The 12,150-nt window shown below is 40.3% G+C and overlaps 1 protein-coding gene across 10 annotated transcripts in view; it reads right to left on the reverse strand.

Moving 5' to 3' along the window:
• CALN1 (calneuron 1) overlaps nt 1-12,150 on the reverse strand; it is a 521,933-nt gene that overhangs the window by 463,392 nt on the left and 46,391 nt on the right. The window lies entirely within an intron of this gene.

Below are 12,150 nucleotides of genomic sequence, written 5' to 3' on the forward strand. Positions count from 1 at the left end.
AACAAAGTGGGGGGCAGAGTTAGAAATCGCTGCCTTATGCAGAGGACTGTTGAAAACCTCCTAAGCTTGTGACACTGCTCATGATCCCAGAGCAATGTCACCCTAACTTCCTTAAACAAAGCAAAGAGCATCCAAGACTAATGTCTCTTTACCACCTCCAGTCCAGACTGGCTTCCCACATGGACAGAGCCTCTGAGTTCGCTTTATATCACCATCTCTCTCCTTCTCCCCGACATATGGTTAATCCCTACTTGTCCTTTATGACTCGGCTCAGGTTAAGGCACCTGGCTGGGTTAGGGCATCCCTCCTCTGTGCCTGGTTCTGTTGATGTCATCCTTGGTTTCTGTCTCTCTCTTCCCAAAACCCTGCATTGAGAAAAGCTTCAGGCAGGGAGTAATTCAGATGCACATTGTGTCATCTGGGCCCAGGTAGGGACGACTTTAAAATAATCGGTGTTCAATAAATACTTATTGAACTAATGTTTAATCAATATTGGTTCTCGTTGGTTCCATATTGAAGTTAAAAACAATAATAATAAAAAGAATCTCAAGAGATGTGAGATTTAACTGGAGACAGTTTAGCTAGAAGAATCTTGGTGATGAAACAAAAAAGCCCTGGTCACCATGGATGGAGTCCTTGCCTGGGAAAGCTGGCCCGTGGGGGTGTCTCCACACTGTAGCGGGCAGTGGCCTCTCCCAGTGACAGGCAGATGAGTCTCCATTCCTCACTGCTCAGCCCCTGTACCTCGCATCCTGACAATAGGCTCCCAGCACTACTTGCAGCATCTTAATTCTGACAAGAGGTCCATTTCCATACCTGGGAAGTCTTCTCCTTTGGAAGCAAGCCGATAAGAGATGAGGCTCAGAAAACGACTTTAAGAAGCGTGAAGCCTTAAAGAGGTGTGTGTGAATGTTATCATTGTTGTAAATCAAGGTTGTGAATCTGTGCACGTGGAAGGCACTGAACGTCAGCCCCATCACAAGTCAAATGAGACAGGGTCAGCCCTATGCATAATGCACGTTGGGTACTAAAATGAATGAGTGACAGACACAAACTGACTGTGTGCTTTGTAACGTCCACCTTGACCAGAAACCCCCATAATCCAGGTCAGGGCTGGACCGGGTGATGTCTGGGTGCTCCTGATCTATAAGATCTCTGGTTCTCTGAGGGTTGTGGCATGGAGCTGGGCCCTCCCGCAAAGAGGCGCTCTGTCTCCTGTGGTTGGGCTGGAACCTACCAAAGGTTGGGACCACAGGGACCCCTTATAGAGAGAAAGCTTCCCAAAGCCAGAAGCCTTGTCTCACCAAACAACACAGGTATAAAACATCCATGCAATAGCACTTGTCTTCAGACACACACACACACCAGCACTGTACACACATACACATACACACACACCAGTGCTGTCACATACACGCTCACAGACCTGTCTGCAAACACTCACAGCCTGCGTGTGATCTCAGATTCAGATTTAGCCCCTATCTTCCTCAGACACACATACAAGGAGGACCCACCCCACAGCCACACAGCTGCACACACTATCCCTGCCAACATCAACACCCATATACATCCTCACACACACACACACACACACAACTCACATGTTCACACACACTACAGCACCCACTTACCCACACACGCTGCACACACACCTCTACTCTTTCTATCATTTCTAGTTATCACATTAAGTTAAAAAGGAAAAACAAGTTTCCTGTGTCATTACAGTAGAAATGCAAAAGAAAGTAACGTTTTATTTTCAGATATGCCTTTAGTTACCATGACAGTCCCAGCACCAGGAAAGCTATGATTGGGGGCAAACGTAGATTTCGGAAGAGTAATTAGCTCCCCAAATACAAGAACTTTCAAATACGTTGAGTCCTCTCCAGGCAGAGTGGACACCAGGGCAGAGGCACCCCAGTGCTAGTCTGACTTCCAGGATGGTGACGGGAACTGCCAGGAGCTCTTGGCAAGGATGTCCAAGCCAAGGGCCACAATGGCTTCATAACCCAACCCACTAAATTACTTGGACCTTGTTTATAGCTCAACAGGAGCGTGGCATGGGAGGTGGCAGCTCCCCACAAGGCACAATTGCTCCTGATGCGCAGATGGCCTCTGGTGCCCTTCACTGTGGCATTCATGACATGCCAGAGAAACACACAGCTATGTGCTCAGCTTTGGCTCTCAGCCAAAGAAGGAGCTGACTCCTCCAGCCAAGAGCCATCTGTCCAGGAGGCTCCTCTCCAGGTCAGGGCTGACCTGACGCACAGTGGGGGAAGCCAAGCTGCCCTCCACAATCTGAGACTGACAGTCCACGGCCAATGAATGAGGCCCCCTAAGCTGGCATCTGGATAGAAGATGGGCCTGCATCTCCCCATTTCACTAGGAGATTCCCAAAGTCAGAAGCCATGGTGCGTGCACCTCCCCAGTCTCCAGTGGCCCTATGTACCTTGGGACTCACCATACATACCTACTGAAAATGACTCCATCCCCAAATTAACTGGTCACCTCATTTTCTGAAGAGATTCCTAAAGGGAATTCATTTCAAGATTTCTCCTCTAAGTCTATTTTCCAGTTGGCTTTATTGTGATTATTTAAAAGGTCAGCCAGGAACTGGGTTTTGAGCCCAAGTCTTGAAGTTAGAGCTTTGGGCTAATTCCTGGACCCACATGAGTGTCCTCTTCAGCTTTTCATTTCAGCAAATAACCCACCCACTTCCTTCAGTACCTAAAATGTTCCTTGAGGACCGGCCACCCCGTGTGAGGCACTCTGGGCCACCCAAAAAGAGATGCTACCTTCGTTCTGCCCTCAAGGTGCTCCATCGCCTCCATCACTTTTACCAACCCATAATATGCAGAGACTGAGGGAGTGACATGGTTAAGAACATGGCTAACGGAATCAGACCATGCAGTTCCAGCCCTGACTCTGCCACTCATAAGTGTGACCTTGGGCAAGTTACTTAACCTCTCTGTGCTTCAGTTCCCTCATCTGCAAAATGGGCCTGACAATAATAGCAACTACTTTTCAGGATTATTGTAAAATGCGTGGTACAGAGTAAGTGCTAGATGTGCTAGCTATCATTATCCATTCCTTCCCTTTGCACCTAACAGGCAGTGGCTGAGCACCCACTCTGCTCAGACGGGTGCTGGGCTGAACCCATAATGGGATGAGGGGAAGTGCGGAAGTGAATCCACCACAGGTATAGCCCCACAGAGCTCAGAATCAAGCTGGGGACACAGACACAGACTACAGAGGAGGCTGCTCCTGCTCCTTCAGTTCAGAGTCAGTTTGTCCCCGAGGGTGTTTGAGAGGGGAGGTTTTGATTCTCCCCTTCACACTCACCAAGAATGTTCTTAAATGGATCAATGTACCTGCCTGTGAGGAAGGGAGACACATGGATACAGTGGGGTGAACTGGTCAACCTCGTCATTCCAGCATCTGTGACTCTGAGCATCCAGTTGGGTGCACGGGTCGCAGGCATACTCAGTCCTTCACGGATTTTGGTCCCTTTTGGAGTGTCTAAAATTACAGTCACTGTGGGAGTTGGGTATGGCTGCAAACCTAATGTTTATGAACAGAGTGCACGAGCTTGCATTGTTTATTGGCATGAATAATTCATAAATATGATGTAGGTGGTTCTATTTAGTTTCTGGGAACCCCAAGGAACGGTGCTTCCCAGCACTCTAAGATCCAGCTCAAATGCTCACCAAGAAACACTCCCTCCTTTCGGATCACACAGGGCATCAGGTGAGGGTCTTTTGTGTCTTGTGGCCTCTGCTACATTTCACAGTTGTTGCCGGCCATGTTATAATCAGAACTGTATCCTCTGTAATGCTTGACAAGGGTTTTGCATGTGGGTCTTTTCTCTCAAAACCCTCCGCATGTGTGTTATCAAATTTGATCCACAAGTAAAATTTATTTTTTTGCAGCTGAATATAATTCTGTGTTTTTGTTCATCACTTGTTTTTACTTACGATTTTTTAGCATATTTCAAGTGTACAGTACGTTATTACTAACTATAGTCATCATGCTGTACATTAGGTCTCCAGAATTTATTCATCTTACAACTGAAAGTTTGTACCCTCTGACTAACATCTCCCCTTTCCCCACCCTCACCCCCTCATAGCCATTATTCAGCTCTCTGTTACTATGAGTCTGACTTTTTTTTGGGTTCCACGTATAAGTGAGATCATGCGATATTTGTCATTCTGTGTGTGGCTTATTTCACTTAGCATAATGTCCTTCCAGTTCATCCATGTTGTCACAAATGGCTGGATTTCCTTCTTTTTCATGGCTGATTAATATTCCATTGTGTGTATAAACCATATTTTCTTTATCCATCTATTTGTCGATGGACACTTAGATTATTTCCATATCTTGGCTACTGTGAATAATGCTGCAACAAACATGGGGGTGCAGATATCTCTTCAAGATATTAACTTTAATTCCTTTGGATATATTCCCAGAAGTGGGATTGCTAGATCTTATGGTAATTCTATTTTTAATTTTTTGAGGAACCTCCATACTGTTTTCCACAGTGACTATACCAATTTACATTCCCAAGAATAGTGCACAAGGGTTCCCTGTAATATAATTCTTTTTTTTTAGTTTTATTTAACAATGTTAATGTTTACAATCTACCTGAAATCCCTGCAGCTAAACTAACAATGATAAACTTATGCAAACAAAATTTTGAAGACCACTAATTTAGAACATAGTCTTTCAAATGTTTTGACCACAGCTCACATAAGAAATACATTTTGCAATGTGATTCAGTATATACATTATATTATTTACCATTGAATAAAAGATTTATGAAACAATCTGCACTTTGTATTATATCGTTTTTTTAAAATGCCAGTAGTGGCACACTAAATTAGTTGACGATGTCAGCAATTTGTAAAACACTGATGCAGCATTGTTTTCAAAGGGCAGTGGTCTCAGTATTCAACCCTGGGCAGCAGATACATTTTTTTTTATCGAGGTCACATTGGTTTATAGCATTACATAAATTTCAGGTGTACATCACTATATTTCAACTTCCATATAGACTGCATCATGTTCACCACCAAAAGTCTAGTTATTGTCTATCACCATACGCATGTACCCCTTTCACCCTCTCCCCAACACCTTCCCCTAACCACCAATCTGTTCCCCTTATCTGTGTTTGTTTTCTTATTTCTCTTCCACATATGAGTGAAGTCATATGGTAATTGGCTTTCTCTGTCTGACTTATTTTGCCTAGCATCCTCACGGTCCATCCATGTTGTCGCAAATGGCACAATTTCATCTTTTTTTATGGCTGAATGGTATTCTATTGTATGTATATACCACATCTTCTTTATCCATTCATCTATTATGGGACTTAGGTTCCTTCCATGTCTTGGCTATCGTGAATAATGCTGCAATGAACATAGGGGTGCATATATCTTTTCCAATTAGTGTCTTCATGTTCTTTGGATAAATACCCAGAAGTGGAATAACTGGATCATATGGTATTTCTACTTTTAACTTTTGGAGGAATCTCCATACTGTTATCCATAGTGGCTGCACCAGTTTGCACTCCCACCAGCATACGAGTTCCCTTCTCTCCACACCCTCTCCCACACTTGTTATTTCTTGTCTTGTTAAATATAGCCATTCTGATGGGCATGAGGTGATATCTCATTGTAGTTTTGATTTGCATTTCCCTAATAATTAGTGATGTTGAACATCTTTTCATGTGCCTGTTGGCCATCTGTGTATCTTCTTTGGAAAAATGTCTGTTCATATCCTCTGCCCATTTTTTTAAATTTAATTTTATTTTATTGAGGTCATAATAGTTTATAACATTGTAAAATTTCAGTTGTACATTATTATCTGTCAGGCACCATATAAATATGCTCCTTCACCCTTTATGCCCACCCCTCAATCCTCTTCCCCTCTGGTAACCACTAAACTGTTGTCTTTGTCCATGTGTTAGTTTATCTTCCACACATGAGTAAAATCATATGGTGTTTGTCTTTCTCTGTCTGGCTTATTTTGCTTGACATAATACCCTCCAGGTCCATTCATGTTGTTGGAAATGGGACGATTTTGTCTTTTTTATGGCTGAGTAGTATTCCATTGTATATATACCACATCTTCTTCATCCATTCATCAGTTGATGGGCACTTGGGTTGTTTCTACGTCTTGGCTATTGTGAATAATGCTGCAGTGAACATAGGGGTGCATAAGTCTCTGAATTGTTGATTTCAAGTTCTTTGGATAGATACCAGTAGTGGGATGGCTGGGTCATATGGTATTTCTATTTTTAATTTTTTGAGCAATCTCCATATTGTTTTCCACAGTGGCTGCACCAGTTTGGATTCCCACCAGCAGTGTATGAGGGTCCCCTTTTCTCCACACCTTCTCCAACATTTGCTATTTTTTGTCTTGATGATTATAGCCATTCTAACAGGTATAAGATGATATCTTAGTGTAGTTTTGATTTGCATTTCCCTGATGATTAGTGATATTGAAGATCTTTTCATGTGCCTATTGACCATCTGTATGTTTTCTTGGAAAAATGTCTGTTCAGATCCTCTGCCCATTTTTTTCTCTCTCTTTCTTTCTTTTCTTTTTTTTTTGGTGAGGAAGATTGGCCCTGAGCTAACATCTGTTGCAATTCTTCCTCTTTTTGTTTAAGGAAGAATGTGTCTGAGCTAATATCTCTGGCAATTTTCCTCTATTTTATATGTAGGATGCCACCACAGCATGGCCTAATGAGCAGTGCATAGGTCCATGCCCAGGATCTGAACCTGAAAACCCTGGCCTTCCAAAGTGGAGCACATAAACTTAATCACAACACCACCTGGCAGGCCCCCTCTGCCCATTTTTTGATTGGGTTGTTTCTTTTGTTGTTGTTGAGTTGTATGAGTTCCTCATATATTTTGGAGATTAACCCCTTGTCAGATATATGATTTGCAAATATTTTCTCCCAGTTAGTGGGTTGTCTTTTCATTTTGTTCCTGGTTTCCTTCGCCTTGAAGAAGCTCTTTAGTCTGATAAAGTCCCACTTGTTTATTCTTTCTTTTGTTTCCCTTGTCTGAGTAGACATGGTATTGGAAAACATCCTTCTAAGACCAATGTCAAAGAGTGTACTGCCTATATTTTCTTCTACGAGTTTCGTGGTTTCAGGTCTTACCTTTAAGTCTTTAATCCTTTTTGAATTAATTTTTGTGTATGGAAAAAGATAATAGTCTACTTTTATTCTTTTGCATGTAGCTGTCCAGTTTTACCAACAGCTTTTATTCAAGAGACTTTCCTTTCTGTATTGTATGTTCTTAGCCCCTTTGTTGAAGATTGGCTGTCTGTAGATGTGCAGTTTTACTTCTGGGCTTTCAGTTCTATTCCATTGATCCATGTGTCTGTTTTTGTACCAGTACCATGCTGTTTTGACTAGCTTTGTAGTGTATACACTTTGTATCGTGTTTTGAAATCAGGGATTGTGATGCCCCCAGTTTTGTTCTTTTTTCTCAGGATTGCTTTAGCTATTCAGGGTCTTTTGTTGCCTCATATGAATTTTAGAATTCTTTGTTCTATTTCCATGAAGAATGTCATTGGGATTCTGATTGGGATTACGTTGAATCTCTAGATTGCTTTAGGTAGTATGGAATATTAACTATATTTATTCTTCCAATCCATGCACATGGAATATCTTTCCATTTCTTTATGTCATCATGATTTCTTTCAATAATGTCTTATACTTTTCATTGTAAAGGTCTTTCACCTCCTTGGTTAAATTTATTCCTAGATAATTTATTCTTTTTGTTGCAATTGTAAATGGGATTGTATTCTCTTTCTGTTAGTTCGTTATTAGAGTATAGAAATGCAACTGATTTTTGTAAGTTGATTTTTTACCTTGAAACTTTGCTGTAGTTGTTGATTATTTTTAATAGTTTTCTTAAGGATTCTTTAGGGTTTTCTGTATAAAATCGTGTCGTCTGCAAACAGTGAGAGTTCACTTCTTCATTGCCTATTTGGATTCCTTTTCTTTCTTTCTTTCTTTTTTTTTGAGGAATATTAGCCCTGAGCTAACTACTGCCAGTCCTCCTCTTTTTGCTGAGGAAGCCTGGCCCTGAGCTAACATCCATGCCCATCTTCCTCTACTTTATATGTGGGACGCCTACCACAGCATGGCGTGCCAAGCAGTGCCATGTCCGCATCCAGCGAACCCGGGGCCGCCAAAGCAGAACATGCAAACTTAACCGCTGCACCACCAGGCCGGCCCCTTTTATTTATTTTTCTTGCTTAATTTCTCTGGCCAAAACCTCCAGTACTATGTTGAATAAGAGTGGTCGTCTTGCTCCTGATCTCAGAGGGATGGCTTTCAGTTTTTCCCCATTGATTATGATGTTGGTTGAGGGTTTGTCATATATGGTCTTTATTATGTTGACGTATTTTCCTTCTTCTCCATTTATTGAGAGTTTTTATCATAAATAGATGTTGGATCTTGTCAAATTGCTTTCTCTGCATCTATTGAGATGATCATGTGGTTTTTATTCCTCATTTTGTGAATGTGCCATATCACATTGATTGATTTGCAGATGTTGAGCCATCCCTGCGTCCCTGGTATAAATCCCACTTGATTGTGGTCTATGATCTTTTTAATGTATTGCTGTATTCAGTTTGCCAAAATTTTGTTGAGGATTTTTGCGTCTATGTTCACCAGCAATATTGGCCTGTAATTTCCCTTCCTTGTTGTCCTTATCTGGCTTTAGGATCAGGGTGACCTTAGCCTTGTAAAATGTGTTATGAAGTGTTCTGTCTTCCTCACTTTTTGGAATAGTATGAGTAGGATAGGTATTAAATCTTCTTTGAATGTTTGATAGAATTCTCCAGGGAAGCCATCTGGTCCTGGACTTTTATTTTTTGGAAGGTTTGTGATTACTGTTCCAATCTCTTTACTTGTGATTAGTCTATTCAGAGTCTCTATTTCTTCTTGATTCAGTTTTGGGAAGTTGTAAGAGTCTAAGAATTTACCTGTTTCTTCTAGATTGTCCAATTTGTTGACATATAGTTTTTCATAGTATTCCATAATAATCTTTTGTATTTCTGTAGTATCCATTGTAATTTCTCCTCTTTCATTTCTAATTTGATTTATTTGAACCTTATCTCTCTTTTCCTTAATGAGTCTGGCTAAGGGCTTGTCAGTTTTGTTTATCTTCTCAAGGAGCCAGCTCTCCATTTCATTGATCCTTTCTACTTTTTTTTGTTTGTTTGTTTTGTTTCAATTTCATTTATTTCTGCTCTAGTTTTTATTATTTCCCTCTTTCTGCTGACTTAAGGCTTTGTTCTTCTTTTTCTAATTCTGTTAAATGTAGTTCAAGATTGTTATTTGAGATTTTTCTTGTTTGTTAAGGTGGGGCTGTATTGCTATGAATTTCCCTCTTAGGACCAATTTTGCTGCATCCCATATGAGTTGGTATGGTGTATTTTCATTTTCATTAGTCTCCAGCCATTGTATGATATCTCCTTTAATTTCTTCAATGATCCATTGGTTGTTCAGCAGCATGTTGTTTAGTCTCCACATATTTGTGAGTTTCTCAGATTTTTCTTGTAGCTGATTTCTACTTTCATAGCATTATGTTCAGAAAAGATGTTTGATATGATTTCAATATTCTTAAATTTTATTGATGCTTGCCTTGTTTCCCAACATATGGTCTATCCTTGAGAATGTTCCATGTACACTGGAGAAGAATGTGTATTCTGCTGTTTTCTGATGGACTGCTCTGTATTTATCTATTAAGCCCATCTGCTCTAGCTTTTCATTTAATTCCACTATCTCCTTGTTGACTTTCTGTCTGAACGATCTATACATTGATGGAAGTAGGGTGTTAAGGTCCCCTACTATTATTGTGTTATTTTTGATATCTCATTTTAGGTTTGTTAATAGTTGCTTTATGTACTTTGATGCTGCTGTATTGGTTGCATATATAAGTGTAATGTTTTCTTTGTGGACTGTCCCTTTTATCATTATATACTGCCCTGCTTTGTCTCTCATTACTTGTTTTATCTTGAAGTCTACTTTGTCTGATATAAGTATGGCAACACCTGCTTTCTTTCATTTGACATTAGCTTGGAGTATCATGTTCCATCCCTTCACTCTGAGCCTGTGTTTATCTTTGGAGCTAAGTCTGTTTCCTGGAGGCAGCATATTATTGGGTCTTGTTTTTTAATTCATCCTGCCACTCTGTGTCTTTTGATTGGGGAATTCAATCCATTTACATTTAGATGATTATTGATATATGAGGGTTTAACACTGCCATTTTATCACTTGTTTTCCAGTAGTTCTCTGTTCCCCTTGTCTCTCATCCCTCATATTTCAGACTACCAGTTCAGTTTGGTAGTTCTCTATGATGGTTTTCCCTTTCTTTATCATTTGTTTTTCTGTTATGATTATTTGCTTAGTGGCTACTATGAGGTTTGTATAACAGATCTCATAGATGAGATAGTCCATTTTCTGATAGCCCCTTATTTCCTCAGACTAAGCTGATTCCCTGCTTTTCCTCTTCCCTTTCTAAGTTGTTGTTTTGATTAAAATGATGACATAATATTTATTTTTAACGTTTTCCATCCCTTTATTTTTTACATTATAATTAAGTGTTTGCTAACCTGTTCTGATAGAGAGATGCAATTTTCTGATTTTGTCTGCCTATTTATCTCCTTTCTCAAAGCTTTGTAAACTCTATCTTTTTTTTTCAGGTATGAGGGCCTTCTTTATCATTTCTTATAGGTGGTTCTTGTGGTGACAAATTCCCTTAACTTTTATTTATCTGGAAAAGTTTTTATTTCTCCATGATATCTGAAGGATATTTTTGCTGGATAGAGTATTATTTGCTGAAAGTTTCTGTCTTGTAGAATTTTGAATATATCATTCTACTCTCTCTTAGCCTGAAGGTTTCTGCTGAGAAACTCGCTGAAAGCCTTATAGGGGTTCCTTTGCAGGTTATTTTCTTCTGCCTTGATATTTTTTCTTTGTCATTGACTTTTGCCAGCTTTATTACTCTATGCCTTGATAAAGGTCTTTCTACATTGACATAATTAGGAGTTCCATTTTCTTCTTTTACTGGTATTTCCAGCTCCTTCCATAGGTTTGGGAAGTTCTCAGTTACTATTTCTTTGAACAAGCTTTCTGCTCCATTCTCCTTCTCTTCTCCCTATGGAATACCTATAATCTTTATGTTGCATTTCCTAATTGAGTAGGATACTTCTCAGAGAATTTCTTCATTTCTTTTTAGTCTTAGTTCTCTCTCCTCCTCCATCTGAATCATTTCTACAGTTCTGTCCTCCAGACTGCTAATTCTATTCTCCATAACATAAGCTCTGTTATTCAGGGAGTCTAGATTTTTCTTTATATCATTCATTGTATTTTTCATCTCCAACACTTCTGATTGGTCTTCTTTACAGTTTCAATCTCTTTTATGAAGAATTCTCCATGTTCATTAATTTTGTTACTGATTTCATTGAACTGTCTATCTGTATTTTCCTGTAACTTGTTGAGTATTTTTATGATAGCCATTTTGAATTCTCTGTCATTTAGATTATAAATTTCTGTGCCTTCAGGATTGATTTCTGGCTGCTTGTCATTTTCCTTATGATCTTGAGTATTAATATATTTCTTCATACTGTTTGATGGCATGGATTTATGCCTTCACATAGTGATAGTATCTGGTCACAGCTTTCACCTGTTGCTACTGGGTGGGGGTCAAGAGCTGTGTATTCTGAGGTAGCCACAATCCCTGGCATCTGTGCCTGTCCTTAGAATCCATGCTGACAGGTTGCGTCTGTGATTTCCAGTTTGCTCACTCATGGCAGATGCTTTTCTAACCTATGTGTGGTTGCTCTGGATGACTGGCTGTGCTGGAGCACCAAGTGGAGGGGGGCTGCTTTCTTTCCCTTGCATCATCCCACAGGCATTCTCACTCTTCCCTCACTATCTGGTCTCCTAGGGTGCTGGCTTGATAAAGACATCCCCATAATAGTTTAGCCACCTCTATGTGGGGTTTTCCCATGGGCTGTGAGGGTATTTGGAGAGCAAAGCTGTACCCATGGAGAGCTGCCCCTCTCCCCTCTTTTCTCAGTGCCATGCATGGTCCTATGACCTGGGTCACTGCTTTTCAGGAGGGAGAG

The sequence above is a fragment of the Equus caballus genome, chromosome 13 (assembly GCF_041296265.1).
Source record: "Equus caballus isolate H_3958 breed thoroughbred chromosome 13, TB-T2T, whole genome shotgun sequence".
In the NCBI taxonomy this organism is placed as follows: Eukaryota; Metazoa; Chordata; class Mammalia; order Perissodactyla; family Equidae; genus Equus; species Equus caballus.